Genomic DNA, 6965 nt, shown 5'->3' with positions numbered 1-6965 from the left:
TGCCGCCTCAGGGTCCTCCCGCCCCGGGCGGCATCGCTGCCTCAAGGCCCTCCGGCGCCATCGCCCCTTCATTCCCCTCACGGCGCAGCCCGCCGGCACCGACACATTTCAGGGGTTTTTCTCCTCATAGCGTGAAGATTTGTGGCCCAGAATTGCTCTTTCCACACGTCCCCCCTCGTCATCACCACACGCACCCCAAGGTGGGTAGTTTTATGCTTAATTCTTTCTCTTCCACTGCTTTTCTCCTTTGCAGGGGTTGAAGCCGCTGCCTCCCGCTCTCCTCACAGCATGGAAAATACCCAAACGCGCTGGAAAAAAAAAAAAAAAAAAGCCAAACCAAAACCCCAAAGCACCCGAGGATTGATTTATCTTAAGAGCCGGAGTGGCGCGGAAAAGAAGCCGTCGCCGGTCGCCTTGTTCTCCACGACAACCTGCCCGCCATTGGGTTAATTAAAAGCATGTACTTGGTGTGATCAGACCGTAAAAAAAAAAAAAAAAAAAAAAAAAATTTCCTGTAACATCTAAACGCTCGTTGTTGGAGGCTGCAGCCAAGGTACCACGTACGCTTTAATATAATTTTTTTTAATGTTGCCTTACCTTTTTGCTCCACCACAGTGTTGTTACAGGCTACATTATAACATTGCCCCTTCTTTGTTAAAAACCACATGCCTAAAATAATGCTATTTTTTCCTGGAATTACAGATTTAGGCCCATACAGATGCTCTTTTATTTCTACATATATAGAAATATTTCTATATATTTACTGTATATTTATGTATGTATGTATCTTCTTTTTCTAGGGACTGATTACAGAATATAAAATAAACCCACACACCTAAACCTCTATGATTTAATTATATATAATCACTGTAATTTTGGTCCATATATATATATGCTTGATTTTATATATATATTACCTTTGTTTTCCTCCATTGGCTTTCTACTACAATATATCCTAAAAGCAGGAGAGAAAAAAAATCCATAAAAAAAACCCCAAAAAGCAACCCATCTCTTTTTTACAGTCCACGGTGGAAGTTTGTGCCTGAATGTTTTATTTGTTCCACAGAGATGTAGATTTTCCTCGGGAGATTTGGGGAGGATTTTTTTTTTTTTTTTAAATTAAAAGAGGAAAAAATACACTCAGAAAAACAACAACAGGAGACCCAAAAAGGAAAAAAAAAGCCACGCAAAACCAAACCCCAGTAAATTTGAAGCTGCAAATGCAATCAAATAGTCCGGATCAGACAATTCATTGCAACAAAAAGAGAGGACAAATTAGTTCAACCGAAATGGCAGGGCTTTGCTGTAGATCCGGGAGGAGGGATCAGCTCCTTTATCCCACCATCTAGCGCTCCAAACACCACCATTTTTTTTTTTTTTTTGTGCTTTTTGTTTTGGGGCGTTTTATTTAAAGCTAAGCAAGGCTGCAAAACCCCACCGAGCCGGGCTGCAAAGCCGCTTGTGGGCTTAAGGTTTCTCTCCTCTCCCCCAAGCTTGGCTGCTTATTCCAGAAGTTTCTACGGGGGAGGGGAGCACCCACTGCAGAGCCTTTGCCGCAGCGCCGGGCAGGCGTGGTCCTTGCCGCCGGGGGAGGAGGAGGATGCAGAGGATGCACCACCTCTCCCTGCCTCCCCTCCCCGGCTGGCAGCCTCTTTCCAAGCCTCTCCCCCTTGTTAGATTTCCCCCATCCTTGAAAAAGGTGCTGGGAGGTGTTTGCAAGGGGGTTTTCGCCGTTTTTTTTTTTAATTCGTTTTTTTCCTCCCCTTTTGCTAAATAAATTAAAAGCAGAGATGTCTCCTGATGGAGATGGATGAGGCCGTTGCTCGCTCGCATGCGCTGCTGCAGCCTTGATCTGGCGTAGCGAGGGTACCGATGGCAGAAGTGACCTTTCCCAGGCGGGGGGGGGGGGGCTTTCCCCCCCCCGCCCCGCCACGCTCCCTCTTGGAATTCATTTTAAATAGCAGGGTTATTATTTTTTATTTTCTTTCCCCCTTCCCCTTAGAGAACAGCTTGCTCCTTCAGTGATTTTTGGTTTTTTTCTTGGTAGCCTGTGGGTTGAAGCTTCCTCATGATCGTTTTTTTTTTCTTTGTGTGTGTGTTTTGAATTGCATTTTAAAATTGCCCAGCTGGAGACAAGTCTTGATTAGAGCTGGAACAATAGCTCCATTTTATTAATAATGGGAAGGATTTACAATCCTACAGCACCTTCCTTGGAAGGCTTTCAAAATAATTTGCAAACACTCACAAATTTAAGATTTCACAGCCCTTGTCTGTGAGGTGGGTAAGTATTTTAATGGTGCCACCACCAAAAATCAGGTCGGTGGCAAATCTCCATTTCTGAGTGCTTTAAAAAATGACTGGTTTGGTGGGGTTTAGGGCTGCAAAGCTTGGGGGGGGGGGAGGTTGGTAAATGGGCCTGGCTAAAAGCTGTAACCTAAATCTGTTCAGTGTTCTTTATAAATGCAGAGTATTTTGCTACGTCCTGGGAACTGGGCTGTTACTTCTCCGCCTGCTCCACGCAGACCTTCCTTCTTTGCCGGAGTGAAGCTGTGGACTTGCGTGCTTATCAGTAAACATCTGCTTATAGATTTTTTTTTGAATTTTTTTTTTTTTTTGATTCATTACCTTTTTGTAGTCCCCAAGTGACCTCCTTTAGTGCTGGCTCTGCTGTGGTTTGACCACGGCTTTGCATTAAAGCAGGCTTGCTAGTGCTAATGTGTCTCCCTGCGAGCCAGAATGACCTTGCTTGAGGGACTGGGCCCACCGAGCTAATGCAGATGCTATGCTTCGATTGCAGAACCCTGCATGCCACTTCTTCCCAGCGCATCTCTTCCCTGACCCAGGTAGTGTAATATTATGGGTGAAAGCTGTATTCTGCCTTATTTTTTTCCTTTTTTTTTTTCCTTCCCAGGGAAATAGAGGATTGTTTCTGTAACCCCTCTCCGCAGCAGATACTTTCTTTGTAAGTATTGTGTACATGCAGGGATCTCAGAGCCATCTGGGCAGTGGGATCTGGCCTTGCCGAGGAGCCTAAGGCACAGTTGCTCTGGTTGTGTAAGCATGTGTTGTACACAGGCCACAGAAACCCACGATGTTTCTGTGGTTCCTCCTGTCTGGATAGCCTGAGCAGGTCCCAGGACTTCCCCTTCCCACCGCTTACTGTTTCACAAAAGCAAAGGCTGGTGCTTCTGGAAAAAGCTCTGCCTTGTGGCCTTTAAAAAAAAAAATATAAAGAAAAACTGCTGTGGATTAGTCATCCTTATTTTTAAAGGAAGCTGTGTTTGCCAGTCCTATCTGTATAACGCATGTGCGTGTGAGATATTAACTATTTGCTTTATTTGCGAAGGCTGGTAATGTGCTCTGGTCTCTGTGTTTTGGAGCAGTGCCACCGAGACTCCCGTGGAGCTGCTGCTGGCAGGTGGAAAAAAACTGACGGTCCAGCCATTTTCCTTTTTCAATGCTGGTATCTCTGCAGCGGCAGGTGTGCAAATCTAACAACAGCAAGCAAGGACAGATGAGCTGTCTTCTGGGGTCACTTCTAACTCCAGTGAAGAAACCCTGGTGATTGATTTTTTTTTTTTTTTCTTGCCTGTGGTAGCTTTTACTCTAAGCTCCACTGTATCTTGCAAGAAGTCTGAGTTTGACCCTTTTGGATGCTAAAAATGGTACTGGTTTTAAACGTTAGTGGTTTTTTCCCCTTCCCTGTGATCATGTAGAAGAGCAAGGGGAGCAATTAAAACAGTGTAGCAAAGGACAGCTCCCTCCCCCTTTCCCCTTTCAGAAAAACCCCCAAACCTTCCAGAGTTGTGTGCTCTTGAACTGCTGCATAGGCAGAAAACATACAATGCAGTTGTCAGCATTGTGCTGATGTGTGGCACGTTTTAAAAAAAAAAATACACACAAAAGGGGTGGGGAGAACGGTTGCCTCCAGGGAGTAAAACTGTGGGGCCCCTTTCCCTCCAAGCAAACAGCCTGACGCGTGATAGCGTATTATTCCTGATTTTGCTCAGGCAAAGGCAACAGGCTAACGTTGGAGGTAGCGTTGCAACGTCCTAAACTGTGTTAGGGAAGATCAGGGTCCCCTTGAACTATTTTTTTTTTTTTTTTTCTGTGAACTTGCTCCTGTGCGATGCTGCTGTTTTATTACCTGAGTCTTCAAAGTCGTGCTTGCTCACCAGGAAGAAGGAAGACGCTTCCTTATTGGGTGCAATTTCTTTTGTTGTGTTGCAGAAGGTAATAAAAAGCACCTGGTGCTGGTCTCTCCTAGGTCACACATGACTTCAAGGCGCAGAGTCTCGGTGATCATTAGCGTGCAAGGAGCGTTAGGTATCAGCGCCTTCTCATTAGCCTCCCTTAATGAGAATATTGGCATCGGTGTTGCATGAATGCCTCCAGCTGACCAGTGGAGAGGCCCTTCCCTGCTAAGCTGGAGGAACACCTTATGAGAAATACAGGGATTTTACTGCCAGTGAGGCGGTCTGGTTGCTGCATGATTTGTAGTGCAACTATGACTTCATGCTTTTCTGGCAAAAATGTAGCAAGAGGGTAAATAGGAGGTGTCTGGGCCAGATTTCATGCTCTGCTCTGTGTCGGAGAGCTGGGGAAAGTTGGTGTGTGGTGTATGTGAAAATTGCCAATAGCTCCTGTGCCTAAAGCCTCGCCTGTACTTGAAGTAAACCAGCACGGACAGTGATATTAATTTTATTCTCTTGTTAGGGATGTATTGGTTTGGAGATACGCCTTGTGCTTGTCAGAGGCCTTCGCTGGCACGGAGGAAGAGAGGACCAAGAAGCTGGCTGTTGGGAGTGTTTCCACGGTTTTCAGGTTGGCACGCCCTGTGGGACTCGGAATTACTTTTCTTTGGCAGTTTAGGACAAACGAGTGAGAATTACCTTGTGAGCGCTGAACTTTTACCACCCTCTGCTTTGGACTGAAGAGTTACTACATCCACGAGGTTTCCAAGCTAAACAAAACCTGAATTTCCGGTGCCAAAAAGCAAGCGTGTGCGATAAAAACCTCCACTCCTCCTCCATGAGGGGGGAAACCGCAGTCTTTCAAGCTTTCCTATTATCCCAAGGAGTTAAAAAGCTGCATTGTGACATCTCCAGAGGTAAAATGAAAGCCAAAGCTCGCTGAGAAACTGTTCTCCTATGCTCCAGAGGTGTGTTTGAGCATGCAGCAGGCCTTGATGCATGAGTATTTTTCTTTTGCGCTTTTCTCTGAAGTGAAAGAGCAATAACCCTGCAAATGCGCTCCGTTTAAAACATGGTCAGGTTGCTTCGGTATCAAAATGGTGTTTGGCGAAACCAAAGCTCTGATGGTGGCTGTCTTGGTATTAATTTTGTGCTGGGTGTGCTGGTCAATCTGATGGGGAATGTGGGGAAGAGCAGCCTTTAGCTCACAGGTTTGGACTGTGGGGTTTGTGTTAAACCCTTGTCCCACAGCATCTCCAGCGTAATTGCTGTGATTTTTCCTGGGTGTTGCACGTAGGGCCTTTATGAAGAGGCCATGCAGCAGCTGGGTGTTAAAAATATTAAAAATGGCAAAGTACAGGTGGATTGATATCCTTTGCAGTTGTTTTCTTCAGGTATCACATCACATGGGGCTGCCTTTTTTTTTGTTTTGTTCTCTTTGGGTTTTTTTCCCTAAAATGTAATATTTTGCAGCCTGGAAGACCAACGTCCTCTCTGTCTAGCTGGTGACATGCCCCGTGTTTGGGAAAAACCCTTGCGAGGTGAGCAGGTCCAGCACTTTGTTACATGGTCACACAGACATTGGGGGGCAAGGGGAAGCAGGGCAGAAGCCGGCCCTAGGATATTTCTAATTTTTCGTAACAACAAGCAAAAAAATAGTATTAATTCCAGTACATCTACTCTGTGGTGAGCAAGGGTAAGCTCTTTTGCAGTCCTGCGATGGCACGTGGTGTTTTGGTTGTGTGGCTCAGCAATTGCACTGTACTCTGCTGCGGAAGCAACGTCTGTTTTTGTGTAGCAAAGTATTTTGAAAACAGAAGTGTGCTTTTATATACATACACAAACGGGTTCAGTGTAAACCAAATTCCAGGGGCTCTGAGCTATGTTTAATGTGCCGCAGAAGGTAACTGGTGCTAAGGAATTGGCTGGATGGTTGCATCCAGAGGGTGGTGGTCAACAGCTTGATGTCTGGATGGAGACCATTGACGAGTGGTGTCCCTCAGGGGTCTGTACTGGGACTGGTGATGTTTAATATATTCATCAATGACATAGACAGCGAGATTGAGTGTACCTTCAGCAAGTTTGCAGATGACACCAAGCTGAGTGGTGTGGCTGACACACCAGAAGGATGGGATGTCATCCAAAGAGACCTGGACAAGCTGGAGAGGTGAGGCCTGTGTGAACCTCATGAGGTTCAACAAAGCCACGTGCAGGGTCCTGCACCTGGGTTGGGTTAACCCCCGGTATCAATACAGGTTGGTGGAAGAAAGGAGCGAGAGCAGCCCTGCCGAGAGGGACTTGGGGGTACTTATGGATGAAAAGCTGGACATGAGCTGGCAATGTGCGCTGGCAGCCCAGAAGCCAACCCTGTCCTGGGCTGCATCAGAAGAAGTGTGACCAGTGGGGTGAGGGAGGAGATTCTGCCCTTTGGTCCTGCTCTGGTGAGACCTCACCTGGAGCCCTGCATCCAGGTCTGGAGCCCTCAGCACAAGGACATGGAACTGTTGGAGTGGGGCCAGAGGAGGCCACAAAAATGATCCAAGGTCTGGAGCACCTCTCTTATGAGGCCAGGCTGATGGGGATGTTCAGCCTGGAGAAGAGAACACTGCAGGGAGACCTGATTGTGGCTGTTCAGTACTTAAAGGGGGCCTATAGGAAAGGTGGGGAAAATCTTTTTAGCGGGGCCAGCTGTGACAGGACAAGGGGTGATGGTTTTAAACTAAAACAGGGCAGGTTTAGGCTGGATAGACGGAAGAAATTCTTTACAAAGGG

At 46.4% G+C, this 6965-nt stretch overlaps 1 long non-coding RNA gene across 7 annotated transcripts in view; it reads left to right on the top strand.

Moving 5' to 3' along the window:
* The first annotated feature begins 20 nt into the window (after positions 1-20).
* The window catches only part of LOC118453071, an 11533-nt gene continuing 4588 nt past the window's right edge, over positions 21-6965 (top strand). The window contains exons 1-4 of one of the 7 annotated variants that reach the window (XR_004842975.1): positions 21-200; positions 2912-2962; positions 3384-4233; positions 4717-5734. This is a non-coding gene — a long non-coding RNA (uncharacterized LOC118453071). Of the gene's footprint in view, positions 554-2911; positions 4234-4716; positions 5735-6965 lie in introns of all 7 variants that reach the window. The other 6 variants (XR_004842974.1, XR_004842973.1, XR_004842971.1 and 3 more) reach the window with 6 other exon arrangements.

This window comes from Egretta garzetta, unplaced genomic scaffold, assembly GCF_000687185.1.
Source record: "Egretta garzetta isolate BGI_Z169 unplaced genomic scaffold, ASM68718v1 scaffold69, whole genome shotgun sequence".
In the NCBI taxonomy this organism is placed as follows: Eukaryota; Metazoa; Chordata; class Aves; order Pelecaniformes; family Ardeidae; genus Egretta; species Egretta garzetta.
Note: the sequence above shows the minus strand (reverse complement) of the source record. Positions and strands in the feature narration are given on the sequence as shown.